We start from the raw sequence: 20,638 nt of genomic DNA, 5'->3' as shown, positions 1-20,638 counted from the left end.
TTCTCTACAATAAACTGCCTCCAATATTGTTTTAGAGAATTTGGCAGTACATCCAACCGGCCTCACAACCACAGACCACGTGTAACCATGCCAGCCCAGGACCTCCACATCCAGCTTCTTCACCTGCAGGATCATCTGAGACCATCCACCAGGACAGCTGATGAAACTGTCCCTTTTGTGGAAGAAAAAAAAACATCCTGACTGGCTGGGCCTGGCTCCCCAGTGGGTGGGCCTGTGAAATCCATAGATTAGGGCCTAATGAATTGATTTCAGTTGACTGATTTCCTTGTATGAACTGTAACTCAGTAAAATAGTTGAAATTGTTGCATGTTGCGTTTATATTTTGGTTCAGTGTTTGCTACTGCTCGACAAAAAAGAGTCTTGGTCGACCAAACAATCGACCAGTCGACTAATTGGGGTCAACCCTAGTTCAGTTTCCTTTACATTTTTTAAAGAACAGACATGATCACATTTCCATGCGAAGGCATTGCATATAATAGCTTACATTTGTTTTAATTACTGGTGGATAGAATTCTGATTCCATTTTAAGAATGAACTTCTAAAAGAAAAGAAAAACTAACACACTGCTGTTTAGTTGACCTGATGTCGTTATCACTGTCTAATTAAGCTATAGTTGACCTGTTGTCATTATCACTGTCTAATTAAGCTATAGTTGACCTGTTGTCATTATCACTGTCTAATTAAGCTATAGATGACCTGTTGTCATTATCACTGTCTAATTAAGCCATAGTTGACCTGTTGTCATTATCACTGTCTAATTAAGCCATAGTTGACCTGTTGTCATTATCACTGTCTAATTAAGCCATAGTTGATCTGTTGTGATTATCACTGTCTAATTAAGCTATAGTTGACCTGTTGTCATTATCACTGTCTAATTAAGCTATAGATGACCTGTTGTCATTATCACTGTCTAATTAAGCTATAGTTGACCTGTTGTCATTATCACTGTCTAATTAAGCCATAGTTGACCTGTTTTCATTATCACTGTCTAATTAAGCCATAGTTGATCTGTTGTCATTATCACTGTCTAATTAAGCTATAGATGACCTGTTGTCATTATCACTGTCTAATTAAGCCATAGTTGACCTGTTGTCATTATCACTGTCTAATTAAGCCATAGTTGACCTGTTGTCATTATCACTGTCTAATTAAGCCATAGTTGATCTGTTGTGATTATCACTGTCTAATTAAGCTATAGATGACCTGTTGTCATTATCACTGTCTAATTAAGCTATAGTTGACCTGTTGTCATTATCACTGTCTAATTAAGTCATAGTTGACCAGTTGTCATTATCACTGTCTAATTAAGCCATAGTTGACCAGTTGTCATTATCACTGTCTAATTAAGCCATAGTTGACCTGTTGTCATTATCACTGTCTAATTAAGCCATAGTTGACCAGTTGTCATTATCACTGTCTAATTAAGCCATAGTTGACCAGTTGTCATTATCACTGTCTAATTAAGTCATAGTTGACCAGTTGTCATTATCACTGTCTAATTAAGCCATAGTTGACCAGTTGTCATTATCACTGTCTAATTAAGCCATAGTTGACCTGTTGTCATTATCACTGTCTAATTAAGCCATAGTTGACCTTTAGTTGACCTGTTGTCAGTAACACTGTATAATTAAGCCATAGTTGACCTTTAGTAGACCTCTATGTGCCTCTTGGCCTTCCTCCGAGCATTTTAGACATCAATGACTTATTCCCACGCACCTGCTACAAGCAGACTCCGATGTGTGGGAGCTTTTCCTATGAAGAATGACGCATTATGAAACCCAGAGCCTATGGGGACCCAGAGCTCAGAGTTGTGCTGTGACTGGAGTGTGTTGGAGTGTGTGGCTGTGTTAATTCTCTCATCTTTTGAGTCGGAAAGAGGCAGGACTTGCAACTTTTTAGACTCAAGAGCACTGTGCTAGAAATCAGTGGTGACCTAATCACTTACTGTAGATTGTTTCCACTTTCACTTTGTAGAGTAGACACGAGGACAAAGTACAGACACAGAGACCCTCAACAAACGGGGGCTATATTTAGGGCATTTTCTGGAATGTATTCTCATAGAATAAAATAGTAAAATTGAAACATTTTCAAGGTAACACTTGTAAATTCATTAAGTAATCTATTATATTAGTAGTAGTATTATAGGCTATATTCTATTCTAAACAATTTATTTAACAAGCTCTTAACCATGTGAATGAGTCAACAGGAGGCTATATATGAAACTGCCTTAAACTTCAACAACAGTATTACCTGTCCTTGCATCATACAGTAGAGTTTCATTAAAATGAAAAGCCTACCCTAGACATATCATCGCCATTAGAAGATGAGGCAATTCCATTGTCATTAACGATCCCATCAATTCCATGAAGTTGACATTTACAGTGATGGGGCTGGTTGTTAGGGGTTGGTTACAGCTGATCTCTCTACTGCCCGGTGTATGTAGGCTAGTATGAGCCAGCCTGCCTGCGCTGCGCTTGTAGATCAGATCTGTGGTTTTAGGGTTTTCGCATTGTATTGGTAGGAGGAGCCGCTTTCCTGCGATTGTCTGCCTCTCTCCCTCTCTCGGTCTCTCTCTCTCTCTCTCTCTCTGTCTCTCTTTCTCTGTCTCTCTCTGTCTCTCTCTCTCTCTCTCTCTCTCTCTGTCTCTCTTTCTGTCTCTCTCTCTCTGTCTCTCTCTCTCTCTCTCTCTCTGTCTCTCTCTGTCTCTCTCTCTCTCTCTCTCTCTCTCTCTCTCTCTCTCTCTCTCTCTCTCTCTCTCTCGTTTTTCTAAAGTTAAATATACAAGCCTGTGAGCTTTCACAGACGGTGAGTGAATGCGCGGTCAGGGAGGTTCGCAGTTGCTTGCGTCGAGAGCGAGCGGGAACAGAACTGAACGGAGCAACGCTGTTTGTGTCTCATAACCGGGGCTCTTCCACTTCTGTTCGATCCAAGTGTTTCTTAACTTCGTTTTCGACTGTTTCAAGATGACAGAAGAAAATAATGTTGGGCATATAAAGCTGGTAGGTGCCTCTAACCCCTCCCATCGCGCTGTCTCAGTGAGTGTTGGTCGGTTTTATGTTTATTCTGCAGTGCTTGGTGGGGAAACGGGAGTATGATAATTGAACTGGGAGAAGAAAGTAGTCTACGTGAGCTATTATTGGGAAATCACGGGCATAACCTTCTCCTATTTGGGCTAGTCTTTCGCTTTGTGAGAGAGAGGATCTGAATCAGTGGAAAGAGTTGAGAGTGAATCAGAATGAATAGGCTATGTCAGAGGTATGCTGGCTGTTACTAAAATAATCTTAACCGGAATGCATTATAACTTTAAATAGACCGATCGGAATATAACTTTATCATATGGGGTTATATTCTATTGTTTAAAGATGTTCTAAAGTTCCGCTGGATCCAGTGTTTTTTTTTTTGACAAATCGAAGCATTGTGTTGATCGGATGTTATTCTGGCTGCGGTTGGTTTTGAGCCATAGACTGTGAACGAAACAAACAACAACCCTATTGCACGTGTATGCTATGTGGGGCAAATCATTTGTGCCATCACGCATAGACGGACTGTCATTTGATTTATGGATAACCGCTGTCATTCCAATGATCAATAGAATATGATGAGTCAATAGCTAGCTGTTGTCATCCCGTGCCTTTGGAATGTGTGGTTTGTCATGATGTGCCATTTAGTGGACAATAGCCCTGTTGTCTGACTCTGAAGCACAGGCTACTTTTAGCCCAAAGGCCAGCAGCTGGCAATATTGAGTAGTTTTCATATTACCGTCCAAACGCATGGTATGCAGCCGACAATAGGCTACATTCGTATCCCTCATGGACCAGGTCGTACTGAAATCCTTCTCCATTCAAACTGCGTAGGCATCGATTTCCTCCTTAACATTATTTAATATGCATACTTTCCTTATGAAACACAATTTTCCATCATGATGCTAGTGGCCAAATGTTGTGTATTGCCTTCAGCCAGTCTGTTTTTTTCACCAATAACCTGTATTACATTAGTCGAAACCAATACTATTCTCAGGGCAGGTCAGCCTGTTTTGACTAGCAGAAGTTACTTTTCGTAGCAGGTTAGGATAATTTACGCAGCAGATTAGGATAATTAAAGTGTAAAGTTAGTCTAATAAGTTTTTTTAAAAGAAAATGGTTAGGGTTTGCCAAAATTCTCCCCTACTCGACTTAAACAGGTCTGCCCTGAGAACAGTCCTGGTTTCCACTATTGCGATGCTGCTAAAATAAACATGCAGTAAAAGAAACGGAACCCCTGGTCTGCTTGTTTCAACCTGATTGGCTGAACATGATAAACAACATCCGGGATTAGCATTTAGTCACTAGCATGGTGGTGGAAAATGGTGTCTCATAAGGAAAATATGCATATTTCCCTCAAATGTTCCCCCTTCTCATAATTAAATCAAGTTAAAGAGTAAATTGAAGCCTACACAACCTGAATGGAGAATGGTTTAGGTATGAACCAGTCCACGAGGGATACTATTGCCGGATGCATACAATTCGTTTGGACGGTAAAATGAAAACGACTCAATATCACCATCTGCCTGCCTTTGGACTAGGCTACTGTACAGTTTGGCGACTTGTGTTTTGCTTTCCTGAAGATGTAAATCAAAGCGTAATATGTCTGTTGTTCCTAAAATATTATGTTAATTCACAACATTTTGATAAGCAATCGAGCTCAATAAGGTTTGACTTTGAAAATCAAAACTCATACAGTCAGCAGAGCAAGTCCTGTAATAAATCTGTGGCAAAGAAATAGTCAGAGTTCCGCTGCTCAGTGCTCAAGTTCTCTCCACTGTACTCGCAGTGGCAGTGGCACCACGCTCATTTCCATTTGGATTTGACTTGTCGATCTAATTCTCTCACGTCAATTTATCATGCTTTATATGGGCTCGACAGTATAATAATAATAATAAGAAGAAGATTGACCATTGTAATTGTTTTTAATGTGTTGTGTTGCATGTACTGACTGGCCCCTTCCCAAAAGAGGTTTCTAAATTCAAAGGTCTTTTCCTGGTTAAATATAGTTTTAAAAAAATAAAAAAATCTGGACAATGTTGGGCGGTTGAAATACCTTATGGGTATTTGAGTAGATCATATGAGCAGCTCTCATGATTTGATATATAGCTGGAGGATTGACACGATACTGTTGCATCTGCTACAGTATAATCTGTCAAAACATACAGTCAATGCTTTTAAAACATCATGTTTAATTCAATACAAATAAAGAAATGTCCCATGATCCCTTGTGGTTATAACCACTTCCTTGTTTTCTTCAATAGGTCCTTCTACCCTTTTATTTAACTAGGCAAGTCAGTTAAGAACAAATTCCTATTTACAAAGGCGGCCTAGGAACAGTGGGTTAACCTGCCTTGTTCAGGGGTATAACGACAGATTTTTACCTTGTCAGCTCAGGGATTTGATCTAGCAATCTTTCAGTTGCTGGCCCAACGCTCTAACCACTAGGCTACCTGCCACCCATCCTGGCCTATTATCCTGGCCTATTATCCTGGCCTATTATCCTGGCCTATTATCCTGGCCTATTATCCTGGCCTATTATCCTGGCCTATTATCCTGGCCTATTATCCTGGCCTATTATCCTGGCCTATTATCCTGGCCTATTATCCTGGCCTATCATCCTGGCCTATCATCCTGGCCTATCATCCTGTCATCCTGGCCTATCCTCCTGGCCTTTTATCCTGGCCCATTTACTGCACCCTGTTGCATCAGAGCACTGTTTAGATCAATTGCTGTTTTACTACAACCGAGCAGGTCATACAGTATTTCTAGATTTAATGTATCATTATATCTCTTCCCTCAGTATTTATTGTCTGAGAGAGAACAACGAACCAAATTCAGTAGCCTCACCAGCCAATCAGTGTATTTCTAATGAAGAAGCAGCGTACTGTACTGTGGACTGGATTAGGTTAGAGTGCCCTGTCTCCAGCCCTACTGTGGACTGTACTGTGGACTGTACTGTGGAGTGGATTAGGTTAGAGTGTCCTGTCTCCAGCCCTACTGTGGACTGTACTGTGGAGTGGATTAGGTTAGTGTCCTGGCTCCAGGCCTACTGTGGACTGTACTGTGGAGTGGATTAGGTTAGAGTGTCCTGGCTCCAGCCCTACTGTGGACTGTACTGTGGAGTGGATTAGGTTAGAGTGCCTGTCTCCAGCCCTACTGTGGACTGTACTGTGGACTGTACTGTGGAGGGGATTAGGTTAGAGTGCCCTGTCTCCAACCCTACTGTGGACTGTACTGTGGACTGTACTGTGGACTGTACTGTGGAGTGGATTAGGTTAGAGTGCCCTGTCTCCAGCCCTACTGTGGACTGTACTGTGGAGTGGATTAGGTTAGAGTGCCCTTTCTCCAGCCCTACTGTGGACTGTACTGTGGAGTGGATTAGGTTAGAGTGCCCTGTCTCCAGCCCTACTGTGGACTGTACTGTGGAGTGGATTAGGTTAGAGTGTCCTGGCTCCAGCCCTACTGTGGACTGTACTGTGGAGTGGATTAGGTTAGAGTGCCCTGTCTCCAGGCCTACTGTGGACTGTACTGTGGAGTGGATTAGGTTAGAGTGTCCTGTCTCCAGCCCTACTGTGGACTGTACTGTGGACTGTACTGTGGAGTGGATTAGGTTCGGGTGCCCTGTCTCCAGCCCTACTGTGGACTGTACTGTGGAGTGGATTAGGTTAGAGTGCCCTGTCTCCAGCCCTACTGTGGACTGTACTGTGGACTGTACTGTGGAGTGGATTAGGTTAGAGTGCCTGTCTCCAGCCCTACTGTGGACTGTACTGTGGACTGTACTGTGGAGGGGATTAGGTTAGAGTGCCCTGTCTCCAACCCTACTGTGGACTGTACTGTGGACTGTACTGTGGAGTGGATTAGGTTAGAGTGCCCTGTCTCCAGCCCTACTGTGGACTGTACTGTGGAGTGGATTAGGTTAGAGTGCCCTGTCTCCAGCCCTACTGTGGACTGTACTGTGGAGTGGATTAGGTTAGACTGCCCTGTCTCCAGCCCTACTGTGGACTGTACTGTGGACAGTACTGTGGAGTGGATTAGGTTAGAGTGCCCTGTCTCCAGCCCTAGTGTGGACTGTACTGTGGACTGTACTGTGGAGTGGATTAGGTTAGAGTGCCCTGTCTCCAGCCCTACTGTGGACTGTACTGTGGACAGTACTGTGGAGTGGATTAGGTTAGAGTGCCCTGTCTCCAGCCCTACTGTGGACTGTACTGTGGACTGTACTGTGGAGTGGATTAGGTTAGAGTGCCCTGTCTCCAGCCCTACTGTGGACTGTACTGTGGAGTGGATTAGGTTAGAGTGCCCTTTCTCCAGCCCTACTGTGGACTGTACTGTGGAGTGGATTAGGTTAGAGTGCCCTGTCTCCAGCCCTACTGTGGACTGTACTGTGGAGTGGATTAGGTTAGAGTGTCCTGGCTCCAGCCCTACTGTGGACTGTACTGTGGAGTGGATTAGGTTAGAGTGCCCTGTCTCCAGGCCTACTGTGGACTGTACTGTGGAGTGGATTAGGTTAGAGTGTCCTGTCTCCAGCCCTACTGTGGACTGTACTGTGGACTGTACTGTGGAGTGGATTAGGTTCGGGTGCCCTGTCTCCAGCCCTACTGTGGACTGTACTGTGGAGTGGATTAGGTTAGAGTGCCCTGTCTCCAGCCCTACTGTGGACTGTACTGTGGACTGTACTGTGGAGTGGATTAGGTTAGAGTGCCTGTCTCCAGCCCTACTGTGGACTGTACTGTGGACTGTACTGTGGAGGGGATTAGGTTAGAGTGCCCTGTCTCCAACCCTACTGTGGACTGTACTGTGGACTGTACTGTGGAGTGGATTAGGTTAGAGTGCCCTGTCTCCAGCCCTACTGTGGACTGTACTGTGGAGTGGATTAGGTTAGAGTGCCCTGTCTCCAGCCCTACTGTGGACTGTACTGTGGAGTGGATTAGGTTAGACTGCCCTGTCTCCAGCCCTACTGTGGACTGTACTGTGGACAGTACTGTGGAGTGGATTAGGTTAGAGTGCCCTGTCTCCAGCCCTAGTGTGGACTGTACTGTGGACTGTACTGTGGAGTGGATTAGGTTAGAGTGCCCTGTCTCCAGCCCTACTGTGGACTGTACTGTGGACAGTACTGTGGAGTGGATTAGGTTAGAGTGCCCTGTCTCCAGCCCTACTGTGGACTGTACTGTGGACAGTACTGTGGAGTGGATTAGGTTAGAGTGCCCTGTCTCCAGCCCTACTGTGGACTGTACTGTGGACTCTACTGTGGAGTGGATTAGGTTAGAGTGCCCTGTCTCCAGCCCTACTGTGGACTGTACTGTGGACTGTACTGTGGAGTGGATTAGGTTAGAGTGCCCTGTCTCCAACCCTACTGTGGACTGTACTGTGGACTGTACTGTGGAGTGGATTAGGTTAGAGTGCCCTGTCTCCAACCCTACTGTGGACTGTACTGTGGACTGTACTGTGGAGTGGATTAGGTTAGGGTGCCCTGTCTCCAGCCCTACTATGGACTGTACTGTGGAGTGGATTAGGTTAGGGTGCCCTGTCTCCAGCCCTACTGTGGACTGTACTGTGGACTGTACTGTGGAGTGGATTAGGTTAGAGTGTGCCTGTCTCCAGCCCTACTGTGGACTGTACTGTGGAGTGGATTAGGTTAGAGTGCCCTGTCTCCAGCCCTACTGTGGACTGTACTGTGGACTGTACTGTGGACTGTACTGTGGAGTGGATTAGGTTAGAGTGCCCTGTCTCCAGCCCTTACTGTGGACTGTACTGTGGAGTGGATTAGGTTAGAGTGCCCTGTCTCCAGCCCTACTGTGGACTGTACTGTGGACAGTACTGTGGAGTGGATTAGGTTAGAGTGCCCTGTCTCCAGCCCTACTGTGGACTGTACTGTGGACAGTACTGTGGAGTGGATTAGGTTAGAGTGCCCTGTCTCCAGCCCTACTGTGGACTGTACTGTGGACTGTACTGTGGAGTGGATTAGGTTAGAGTGCCCTGTCTCCAACCCTACTGTGGACTGTACTGTGGACTGTACTGTGGACTGTACTGTGGAGTGGATTAGGTTCGGGTGCCCTGTCTCCAGCCCTACTATGGACTGTACTGTGGAGTGGATTAGGTTAGAGTGCCCTGTCTCCAGCCCTACTGTGGACTGTACTGTGGACTATACTGTGGACTGTACTGTGGAGGGGATTAGGTTAGAGTGCCCTGTCTCCAACCCTACTGTGGACTGTACTGTGGAGTGGATTAGGTTAGAGTGCCCTGTCTCCAGCCCTACTGTGGACTGTACTGTGGACTGTACTGTGGACTGTACTGTGGAGTGGATTAGGTTAGAGTGCCTGTCTCCAGCCCTACTGTGGACTGTACTGTGGACTGTACTGTGGAGTGGATTAGGTTAGAGTGCCCTGTCTCCAACCCTACTGTGGACTGTACTGTGGACTGTACTGTGGAGTGGATTAGGTTAGAGTGCCCTGTCTCCAGCCCTACTGTGGACTGTACTGTGGAGTGGATTAGGTTAGAGTGCCCTGTCTCCAGCCCTACTGTGGACTGTACTGTGGACAGTACTGTGGAGTGGATTAGGTTAGAGTGCCCTGTCTCCAGCCCTACTGTGGACTGTACTGTGGAGTGGATTAGGTTAGAGTGCCCTGTCTCCAGCCCTACTGTGGACTGTACTGTGGACTGTACTGTGGACTGTACTGTGGAGTGGATTAGGTTAGGGTGCCCTGTCTCCAGCCCTACTATGGACTGTACTGTGGAGTGGATTAGGTTAGAGTGCCCTGTCTCCAGCCCTACTGTGGACTGTACTGTGGACTGTACTGTGGAGTGGATTAGGATAGAGTGCCTGTCTCCAGACCTACTGTGGACTGTACTGTGGACTGTACTGTGGACTGTACTGTGGAGGGGATTAGGTTAGAGTGCCCTGTCTCCAACCCTACTGTGGACTGTACTGTGGACTGTACTGTGGACTGTACTGTGGAGTGGATTAGGTTAGGGTGCCCTGTCTCCAGCCCTACTGTGGACTGTACTGTGGAGTGGATTAGGTTAGAGTGTCCTGTCTCCAGCCCTACTGTGGACTGTACTGTGGACTGTACTGTGGACTGTACTGTGGAGTGGATTAGGTTAGAGTGCCTGTCTCCAGCCCTACTGTGGACTGTACTGTGGACTGTACTGTGGAGTGGATTAGGTTAGGGTGCCCTGTCTCCAGCCCTACTGTGGACTGTACTGTGGAGTGGATTAGGTTAGAGTGCCCTGTCTCCAGCCCTACTGTGGACTGTACTGTGGAGTGGATTAGGTTAGATTGCCCTGTCTCCAGCCCTACTGTGGACTGTACTGTGTGGACTGTACTGTGGAGTGGATTAGGTTAGAGTGCCCTGTCTCCAACCCTACTGTGGACTGTACTGTGGACTGTACTGTGGAGTGGATTAGGTTAGGGTGACCTGTCTCCAGCCCTACTGTGGACTGTACTGTGGACTGGATTAGGTTAGAGTGCCCTGTCTCCAGCCCTACTGTGGACTGTACTGTGGACTGTACTGTGGAGTGGATTAGGTTAGAGTGCCCTGTCTCCAGCCCTACTGTGGACTGTACTGTGGAGTGGATTAGGTTAGAGTGCCCTGTCTCCAGCCCTACTGTGGACTGTACTGTGGAGTGGATTAGGTTAGAGTGCCCTGTCTCCAGCCCTACTGTGGACTGTACTGTGGACTGTACTGTGGAGGGGATTAGGTTAGAGTGCCCTGTCCCCAGCCCTACTCTTTACTGTACTGTGGACTGTACTGTGGGCTGTACTGTGGAGTGGATTAGGTTAGAGTGCCTGTCTCCAGCCCTACTGTGGACTGTACTGTGGACTGTACTGTGGAGTGGATTAGGTTAGAGTGCCCTGTCTCCAGCCCTACTGTGGACTGTACTGTGGACTGGATTAGGTTAGAGTGCCCTGTCTCCAGCCCTACTGTGGACTGTACTGTGGACTGTACTGTGGAGTGGATTAGGTTAGAGTGCCCTGTCTCCAGCCCTACTGTGGACTGTACTGTGGAGTGGATTGGAGTGGGTTAGAGTGCCCTGTCTCCAACCCTACTGTGGACTGTACTGTGGACTGTACTGTGGACTGTACTGTGGAGTGGATTAGGTTAGTGTCCTGGCTCCAGGCCTACTGTGGACTGTACTGTGGAGTGGATTAGGTTAGAGTGTCCTGGCTCCAGCCCTACTGTGGACTGTACTGTGGAGTGGATTAGGTTAGAGTGCCTGTCTCCAGCCCTACTGTGGACTGTACTGTGGACTGTACTGTGGAGGGGATTAGGTTAGAGTGCCCTGTCTCCAACCCTACTGTGGACTGTACTGTGGACTGTACTGTGGAGTGGATTAGGTTAGAGTGCCCTGTCTCCAGCCCTACTGTGGACTGTACTGTGGAGTGGATTAGGTTAGAGTGCCCTTTCTCCAGCCCTACTGTGGACTGTACTGTGGAGTGGATTAGGTTAGAGTGCCCTGTCTCCAGCCCTACTGTGGACTGTACTGTGGAGTGGATTAGGTTAGAGTGTCCTGGCTCCAGCCCTACTGTGGACTGTACTGTGGAGTCGATTAGGTTAGAGTGCCCTGTCTCCAGGCCTACTGTGGACTGTACTGTGGAGTGGATTAGGTTAGAGTGTCCTGTCTCCAGCCCTACTGTGGACTGTACTGTGGACTGTACTGTGGAGTGGATTAGGTTCGGGTGCCCTGTCTCCAGCCCTACTGTGGACTGTACTGTGGAGTGGATTAGGTTAGAGTGCCCTGTCTCCAGCCCTACTGTGGACTGTACTGTGGACTGTACTGTGGAGTGGATTAGGTTAGAGTGCCTGTCTCCAGCCCTACTGTGGACTGTACTGTGGACTGTACTGTGGAGGGGATTAGGTTAGAGTGCCCTGTCTCCAACCCTACTGTGGACTGTACTGTGGACTGTACTGTGGAGTGGATTAGGTTAGAGTGCCCTGTCTCCAGCCCTACTGTGGACTGTACTGTGGAGTGGATTAGGTTAGAGTGCCCTGTCTCCAGCCCTACTGTGGACTGTACTGTGGAGTGGATTAGGTTAGACTGCCCTGTCTCCAGCCCTACTGTGGACTGTACTGTGGACAGTACTGTGGAGTGGATTAGGTTAGAGTGCCCTGTCTCCAGCCCTACTGTGGACTGTACTGTGGACTGTACTGTGGAGTGGATTAGGTTAGAGTGCCCTGTCTCCAGCCCTACTGTGGACTGTACTGTGGACTCTACTGTGGAGTGGATTAGGTTAGAGTGCCCTGTCTCCAGCCCTACTGTGGACTGTACTGTGGACTGTACTGTGGAGTGGATTAGGTTAGAGTGCCCTGTCTCCAACCCTACTGTGGACTGTACTGTGGACTGTACTGTGGACTGTACTGTGGAGTGGATTAGGTTAGGGTGCCCTGTCTCCAGCCCTACTATGGACTGTACTGTGGAGTGGATTAGGTTAGGGTGCCCTGTCTCCAGCCCTACTGTGGACTGTACTGTGGAGTGGATTAGGTTAGAGTGCCTGTCTCCAGCCCTACTGTGGACTGTACTGTGGAGTGGATTAGGTTAGAGTGCCCTGTCTCCAGCCCTACTGTGGACTGTACTGTGGACAGTACTGTGGACTGTACTGTGGAGTGGATTAGGTTAGAGTGCCCTGTCTCCAGCCCTTACTGTGGACTGTACTGTGGAGTGGATTAGGTTAGAGTGCCCTGTCTCCAGCCCTACTGTGGACTGTACTGTGGACTGTACTGTGGACTGTACTGTGGAGTGGATTAGGTTAGAGTGCCCTGTCTCCAGCCCTTACTGTGGACTGTACTGTGGAGTGGATTAGGTTAGAGTGCCCTGTCTCCAGCCCTACTGTGGACTGTACTGTGGACAGTACTGTGGAGTGGATTAGGTTAGAGTGCCCTGTCTCCAGCCCTACTGTGGACTGTACTGTGGACAGTACTGTGGAGTGGATTAGGTTAGAGTGCCCTGTCACCAGCCCTACTGTGGACTGTACTGTGGACTGTACTGTGGAGTGGATTAGGTTAGAGTGCCCTGTCTCCAACCCTACTGTGGACTGTACTGTGGACTGTACTGTGGACTGTACTGTGGAGTGGATTAGGTTCGGGTGCCCTGTCTCCAGCCCTACTATGGACTGTACTGTGGAGTGGATTAGGTTAGAGTGCCCTGTCTCCAGCCCTACTGTGGACTGTACTGTGGACTATACTGTGGACTGTACTGTGGAGGGATTAGGTTAGAGTGCCCTGTCTCCAACCCTACTGTGGACTGTACTGTGGAGTGGATTAGGTTAGAGTGCCCTGTCTCCAGCCCTACTGTGGACTGTACTGTGGACTGTACTGTGGACTGTACTGTGGAGTGGATTAGGTTAGAGTGCCTGTCTCCAGCCCTACTGTGGACTGTACTGTGGACTGTACTGTGGAGTGGATTAGGTTAGAGTGCCCTGTCTCCAACCCTACTGTGGACTGTACTGTGGACTGTACTGTGGAGTGGATTAGGTTAGAGTGCCCTGTCTCCAGCCCTACTGTGGACTGTACTGTGGAGTGGATTAGGTTAGAGTGCCCTGTCTCCAGCCCTACTGTGGACTGTACTGTGGACAGTACTGTGGAGTGGATTAGGTTAGAGTGCCCTGTCTCCAGCCCTACTGTGGACTGTACTGTGGAGTGGATTAGGTTAGAGTGCCCTGTCTCCAGCCCTACTGTGGACTGTACTGTGGACTGTACTGTGGAGTGGATTAGGTTAGGGTGCCCTGTCTCCAGCCCTACTATGGACTGTACTGTGGAGTGGATTAGGTTAGAGTGCCCTGTCTCCAGCCCTACTGTGGACTGTACTGTGGACTGTACTGTGGAGTGGATTAGGATAGAGTGCCTGTCTCCAGCCCTACTGTGGACTGTACTGTGGACTGTACTGTGGACTGTACTGTGGAGGGATTAGGTTAGAGTGCCCTGTCTCCAACCCTACTGTGGACTGTACTGTGGACTGTACTGTGGACTGTACTGTGGAGTGGATTAGGTTAGGGTGCCCTGTCTCCAGCCCTACTGTGGACTGTACTGTGGAGTGGATTAGGTTAGAGTGTCCTGTCTCCAGCCCTACTGTGGACTGTACTGTGGACTGTACTGTGGACTGTACTGTGGAGTGGATTAGGTTAGAGTGCCTGTCTCCAGCCCTACTGTGGACTGTACTGTGGACTGTACTGTGGAGTGGATTAGGTTAGGGTGCCCTGTCTCCAGCCCTACTGTGGACTGTACTGTGGAGTGGATTAGGTTAGAGTGCCCTGTCTCCAGCCCTACTGTGGACTGTACTGTGGAGTGGATTAGGTTAGATTGCCCTGTCTCCAGCCCTACTGTGGACTGTACTGTGGAGTGGATTAGGTTAGAGTGCCCTGTCTCCAGCCCTACTGTGGACTGTACTGTGGACTGTACTGTGGAGTGGATTAGGTTAGAGTGCCCTGTCTCCAACCCTACTGTGGACTGTACTGTGGACTGTACTGTGGAGTGGATTAGGTTAGGGTGACCTGTCTCCAGCCCTACTGTGGACTGTACTGTGGACTGGATTAGGTTAGAGTGCCCTGTCTCCAGCCCTACTGTGGACTGTACTGTGGACTGTACTGTGGAGTGGATTAGGTTAGAGTGCCCTGTCTCCAGCCCTACTGTGGACTGTACTGTGGAGTGGATTAGGTTAGAGTGCCCTGTCTCCAGCCCTACTGTGGACTGTACTGTGGAGTGGATTAGGTTAGAGTGCCCTGTCTCCAGCCCTACTGTGGACTGTACTGTGGACTGTACTGTGGAGGGGATTAGGTTAGAGTGCCCTGTCCCCAGCCCTACTCTTTACTGTACTGTGGACTGTACTGTGGGCTGTACTGTGGAGTGGATTAGGTTAGAGTGCCTGTCTCCAGCCCTACTGTGGACTGTACTGTGGACTGTACTGTGGAGTGGATTAGGTTAGAGTGCCCTGTCTCCAGCCCTACTGTGGACTGTACTGTGGACTGGATTAGGTTAGAGTGCCCTGTCTCCAGCCCTACTGTGGACTGTACTGTGGACTGTACTGTGGAGTGGATTAGGTTAGAGTGCCCTGTCTCCAGCCCTACTGTGGACTGTACTGTGGAGTGGATTAGGTTAGAGTGCCCTGTCTCCAACCCTACTGTGGACTGTACTGTGGACTGTACTGTGGACTGTACTGTGGAGTGGATTAGGTTAGAGTGCCCTGTCTCCAGCCCTACTGTGGACTGTACTGTGGAGTGGATTAGGTTAGAGTGCCCTTTCTCCAGCCCTACTGTGGACTGTACTGTGGAGTGGATTAGGTTAGAGTGCCCTGTCTCCAGCCCTACTGTGGACTGTACTGTGGAGTGGATTAGGTTAGAGTGTCCTGGCTCCAGCCCTACTGTGGACTGTACTGTGGAGTGGATTAGGTTAGAGTGCCCTGTCTCCAGGCCTACTGTGGACTGTACTGTGGAGTGGATTAGGTTAGAGTGTCCTGTCTCCAGCCCTACTGTGGACTGTACTGTGGACTGTACTGTGTGGAGTGGATTAGGTTCGGGTGCCCTGTCTCCAGCCCTACTGTGGACTGTACTGTGGAGTGGATTAGGTTAGAGTGCCCTGTCTCCAGCCCTACTGTGGACTGTACTGTGGACTGTACTGTGGAGTGGATTAGGTTAGAGTGCCTGTCTCCAGCCCTACTGTGGACTGTACTGTGGACTGTACTGTGGAGGGGATTAGGTTAGAGTGCCCTGTCTCCAACCCTACTGTGGACTGTACTGTGGACTGTACTGTGGACTGTACTGTGGAGTGGATTAGGTTAGAGTGCCCTGTCTCCAGCCCTACTGTGGACTGTACTGTGGAGTGGATTAGGTTAGACTGCCCTGTCTCCAGCCCTACTGTGGACTGTACTGTGGACAGTACTGTGGAGTGGATTAGGTTAGAGTGCCCTGTCTCCAGCCCTACTGTGGACTGTACTGTGGACTGTACTGTGGAGTGGATTAGGTTAGAGTGCCCTGTCTCCAACCCTACTGTGGACTGTACTGTGGACTGTACTGTGGAGTGGATTAGGTTAGGGTGCCCTGTCTCCAGCCCTACTATGGACTGTACTGTGGAGTGGATTAGGTTAGAGTGCCCTGTCTCCAGCCCTACTGTGGACTGTACTGTGGACTGGATTAGGTTAGAGTGCCCTGTCTCCAGCCCTACTGTGGACTGTACTGTGGACTGTACTGTGGAGTGGATTAGGTTAGAGTGCCCTGTCTCCAGCCCTACTGTGGACTGTACTGTGGAGTGGATTAGGTTAGACTGCCCTGTCTCCAGCCCTACTGTGGACTGTACTGTGGACAGTACTGTGGAGTGGATTAGGTTAGAGTGCCCTGTCTCCAGCCCTACTGTGGACTGTACTGTGGACTGTACTGTGGAGTGGATTAGGTTAGAGTGCCCTGTCTCCAACCCTACTGTGGACTGTACTGTGGACTGTACTGTGGAGTGGATTAGGTTAGGGTGCCCTGTCTCCAGCCCTACTATGGACTGTACTGTGGAGTGGATTAGGTTAGAGTGCCCTGTCTCCAGCCCTACTGTGGACTGTACTGTGGACAGTACTGTGGAGTGGATTAGGTTAGAGTGCCCTGTCTCCAGCCCTACTGTGGACTGTACTGTGGACAGTACTGTGGAGTGGATTAGGTTAGAGTGCCCTGTCTCCAGCCCTACTGTGGACTGTACTGTGGACTGTACTGTGGAGTGGATTAGGATAGAGTGCCTGTCTCCAGCCCTACTGTGGACTGTACTGTGGACTGTACTGTGGACTGTACTGTGGAGGGGATTAGGTTAGAGTGCCCTGTCTCCAACCCTACTGTGGACTGTACTGTGGACTGTACTGTGGACTGTACTGTGGAGTGGATTAGGTTAGGGTGCCCTGTCTCCAGCCCTACTGTGGACTGTACTGTGGAGTGGATTAGGTTAGAGTGTCCTGTCTCCAGCCCTACTGTGGACTGTACTGTGGACTGTACTGTGGACTGTACTGTGGAGTGGATTAGGTTAGAGTGCCTGTCTCCAGCCCTACTGTGGACTGTACTGTGGACTGTACTGTGGAGTGGATTAGGTTAGGGTGCCCTGTCTCCAGCCCTACTGTGGACTGTACTGTGGAGTGGATTAGGTTAGAGTGCCCTGTCTCCAGCCCTACTGTGGACTGTACTGTGGAGTGGATTAGGTTAGATTGCCCTGTCTCCAGCCCTACTGTGGACTGTACTGTGGAGTGGATTAGGTTAGAGTGCCCTGTCTCCAGCCCTACTGTGGACTGTACTGTGGAGTGGATTAGGTTAGAGTGCCCTGTCTCCAACCCTACTGTGGACTGTACTGTGGACTGTACTGTGGAGTGGATTAGGTTAGGGTGACCTGTCTCCAGCCCTACTGTGGACTGTACTGTGGACTGGATTAGGTTAGAGTGCCCTGTCTCCAGCCCTACTGTGGACTGTACTGTGGACTGTACTGTGGAGTGGATTAGGTTAGAGTGCCCTGTCTCCAGCCCTACTGTGGACTGTACTGTGGAGTGGATTAGGTTAGAGTGCCCTGTCTCCAGCCCTACTGTGGACTGTACTGTGGAGTGGATTAGGTTAGAGTGCCCTGTCTCCAGCCCTACTGTGGACTGTACTGTGGACTGTACTGTGGAGGGGATTAGGTTAGAGTGCCCTGTCCCCAGCCCTACTCTTTACTGTACTGTGGACTGTACTGTGGGCTGTACTGTGGAGTGGATTAGGTTAGAGTGCCTGTCTCCAGCCCTACTGTGGACTGTACTGTGGACTGTACTGTGGAGTGGATTAGGTTAGAGTGCCCTGTCTCCAGCCCTACTGTGGACTGTACTGTGGACTGGATTAGGTTAGAGTGCCCTGTCTCCAGCCCTACTGTGGACTGTACTGTGGACTGTACTGTGGAGTGGATTAGGTTAGAGTGCCCTGTCTCCAGCCCTACTGTGGACTGTACTGTGGAGTGGATTAGGTTAGAGTGCCCTGTCTCCAACCCTACTGTGGACTGTACTGTGGACTGTACTGTGGAGTGGATTAGGTTAGAGTGCCCTGTCTCCAGCCCTACTGTGGACTGTACTGTGGAGTGGATTAGGTTAGAGTGCCCTTTCTCCAGCCCTACTGTGGACTGTACTGTGGAGTGGATTAGGTTAGAGTGCCCTGTCTCCAGCCCTACTGTGGACTGTACTGTGGAGTGGATTAGGTTAGAGTGTCCTGGCTCCAGCCCTACTGTGGACTGTACTGTGGAGTGGATTAGGTTAGAGTGCCCTGTCTCCAGGCCTACTGTGGACTGTACTGTGGAGTGGATTAGGTTAGAGTGTCCTGTCTCCAGCCCTACTGTGGACTGTACTGTGGACTGTACTGTGGAGTGGATTAGGTTCGGGTGCCCTGTCTCCAGCCCTACTGTGGACTGTACTGTGGAGTGGATTAGGTTAGAGTGCCCTGTCTCCAGCCCTACTGTGGACTGTACTGTGGACTGTACTGTGGAGTGGATTAGGTTAGAGTGCCTGTCTCCAGCCCTACTGTGGACTGTACTGGACTGTGGACTGTACTGTGGAGGGGATTAGGTTAGAGTGCCCTGTCTCCAACCCTACTGTGGACTGTACTGTGGACTGTACTGTGGACTGTACTGTGGAGTGGATTAGGTTAGAGTGCCCTGTCTCCAGCCCTACTGTGGACTGTACTGTGGAGTGGATTAGGTTAGACTGCCCTGTCTCCAGCCCTACTGTGGACTGTACTGTGGACAGTACTGTGGAGTGGATTAGGTTAGAGTGCCCTGTCTCCAGCCCTACTGTGGACTGTACTGTGGACTGTACTGTGGAGTGGATTAGGTTAGAGTGCCCTGTCTCCAACCCTACTGTGGACTGTACTGTGGACTGTACTGTGGAGTGGATTAGGTTAGAGTGCCCTGTCTCCAGCCCTACTGTGGACTGTACTGTGGACTGTACTGTGGACTGTACTGTGGAGGGGATTAGGTTAGGTGCCCTGTCTCCAGCCCTACTGTGGACTGTACTGTGGAGTGGATTAGGTTAGAGTGCCCTGTCTCCAGCCCTACTGTGGACTTTACTGTGGAGTGGATTAGGTTAGAGTGCCCTGTCTCCAGCCCTACTGTGGTCTGTATTGTGGACTGTACTGTGGAGTGGATTAGGTTAGAGTGCCTGTCTCCAGCCCTACTGTGGACTGTACTGTGGACTCTACTGTGGAGGGGATTAGGTTAGAGTGCCCTGTCTCCAACCCTACTGTGGACTGTACTGTGGACTGTACTGTGGACTGTACTGTGGAGTGGATTAGGTTAGAGTGCCCTGTCTCCAGCCCTACTGTGGACTGTACTGTGGAGTGGATTAGGTTAGAGTGCCCTGTCTCCAGCCCTACTGTTGACTGTACTGTGGACAGTACTGTGGAGTGGATTAGGTTAGAGTGCCCTGTCTCCAGCCCTACTGTGGACTGTACTGTGGACTCTACTGTGGAGTGGATTAGGTTAGAGTGCCCTGTCTCCAGCCCTACTGTGGACTGTACTGTGGACTGTACTGTGGAGTGGATTAGGTTAGAGTGCCCTGTCTCCAACCCTACTGTGGACTGTACTGTGGACTGTACTGTGGAGTGGATTAGGTTAGGGTGCCCTGTCTCCAGCCCTACTATGGACTGTACTGTGGAGTGGATTAGGGTAGGGTGCCCTGTCTCCAGCCCTACTGTGGACTGTACTGTGGACTGTACTGTGGAGTGGATTAGGTTAGAGTGCCTGTCTCCAGCCCTACTGTGGACTGTACTGTGGAGTGGATTAGGTTAGAGTGCCCTGTCTCCAGCCCTTACTGTGGACTGTACTGTGGAGTGGATTAGGTTAGAGTGCCCTGTCTCCAGCCCTACTGTGGACTGTACTGTGGACAGTACTGTGGAGTGGATTAGGTTAGAGTGCCCTGTCTCCAGCCCTACTGTGGACTGTACTGTGGACAGTACTGTGGAGTGGATTAGGTTAGAGTGCCCTGTCTCCAGCCCTACTGTGGACTGTACTGTGGACTGTACTGTCTCCAGCTACTATGGACTGTACTGTGGAGTGGATTAGGTTAGAGTGCCCTGTCTCCAACCCTACTGTGGACTGTACTGTGGACTGTACTGTGGACTGTACTGTGGAGTGGATTAGGTTAGGTGCCCTGTCTCCAGCCCTACTATGGACTGTACTGTGGAGTGGATTAGGTTAGAGTGCCCTGTCTCCAGCCCTACTGTGGACTGTACTGTGGACTGTACTGTGGACTGTACTGTGGAGGGGATTAGGTTAGAGTGCCCTGTCTCCAACCCTACTGTGGACTGTACTGTGGAGTGGATTAGGTTAGAGTGCCCTGTCTCCAGCCCTACTGTGGACTGTACTGTGGACTGTACTGTGGACTGTACTGTGGACTGTACTGTGGTGGATTAGGTTAGAGTGCCTGTCTCCAGCCCTACTGTGGACTGTACTGTGGACTCTACTGTGGAGGGGATTAGGTTAGAGTGCCCTGTCTCCACCCTACTGTGGACTGTACTGTGGACTGTACTGTGGAGTGGATTAGGTTAGAGTGCCTGTCTCCAGCCCTACTGTGGACTGTACTGTGGACTGTACTGTGGAGTGGATTAGGTTAGAGTGCCCTGTCTCCAGCCCTAC

The 20,638-nt window shown here is 49.3% G+C and overlaps 1 protein-coding gene across 1 annotated transcript in view; it reads left to right on the top strand.

Moving 5' to 3' along the window:
• Window positions 1-2,744: 2,744 nt before the first annotated feature.
• LOC112238083 (probable E3 ubiquitin-protein ligase MID2) overlaps window positions 2,745-20,638 on the top strand; it is a 186,236-nt gene continuing 168,342 nt past the window's right edge. Inside the window, exon 1 of the mRNA XM_042303478.1 lies at window positions 2,745-3,020. The gene's annotated coding sequence lies outside the window, so the exon portion shown is untranslated. The remainder of the gene's footprint in view (window positions 3,021-20,638) is intronic.

Source organism: Oncorhynchus tshawytscha, linkage group LG21 (genome assembly GCF_018296145.1).
Source record: "Oncorhynchus tshawytscha isolate Ot180627B linkage group LG21, Otsh_v2.0, whole genome shotgun sequence".
Taxonomy (NCBI): Eukaryota; Metazoa; Chordata; class Actinopteri; order Salmoniformes; family Salmonidae; genus Oncorhynchus; species Oncorhynchus tshawytscha.
The sequence above is the reverse complement of the archived record's forward strand: the minus strand, read 5'-3'. Positions and strand labels throughout refer to the sequence as shown.